Source organism: Triticum dicoccoides, chromosome 2B (genome assembly GCF_002162155.2).
Source record: "Triticum dicoccoides isolate Atlit2015 ecotype Zavitan chromosome 2B, WEW_v2.0, whole genome shotgun sequence".
In the NCBI taxonomy this organism is placed as follows: Eukaryota; Viridiplantae; Streptophyta; class Magnoliopsida; order Poales; family Poaceae; genus Triticum; species Triticum dicoccoides.
The window spans coordinates 777,320,042-777,320,813 of NC_041383.1; positions in this window are offsets into that span (position 1 = coordinate 777,320,042).

Sequence of the window (772 nt, forward strand, 5' to 3'; positions counted from 1 at the left end):
CATCTGACACACTTCATAATATAGTTACAAAATAAATATGTTAGATAGTGATTTCATTTGAGCCACATAAAACACCTCAGTTCATGCGCACCGAGAGGATATGGCACGTGCGTTTCGGAAGATGTTTCTCCTTTTGAAAAACTCTTGTAGTGACCAGCAGAGGTTATATATTTAACCGAGTTATATTAGCTGTCGTGATGTCACTTCAAGCATCTGTTGTGCATCTGCAACGGAATCTCCTACTGGACCAAACACCAATAATGATACTTAAAAATTATTCCATCACCATCAAATGATCAAACAAGGTGCAAATTGATCTTATTGTTCACCAATCATTCATATAAACAATAGTAGTTGATTCAAATAGACAGGTCACCTATTTATTTAACATGTATGGGGTTATTATCTGGTGTTGTTCTTTGGCTTCATTCATGTTGGAAAAGATAGGTGATGCGTGGCATGGTAATACCCAATAAACCCCACTAACATTGAACAAAAGCTATAGCGAAGAACGTGTCTAGATTCCAATGAACTAATCACTCAAATAGATTAATTGTGGTCCTAATCTTCTTCTTCGTCGTCTTGTTGTTAAGTTATAAGAAGTCAACATCACATGATGTAGAACTCTAGACGGTACTTTAAGGAAAGCTGTTCACAGAAAGCTGATACGACAGTGAACTTATGCCAGTTGTTCAAAGGGTTCACATTTTCTTATATTATGTCGTTTTCTCTTTTATTTGCTGCTTTAAAATTCAATATGAACATTACCTTC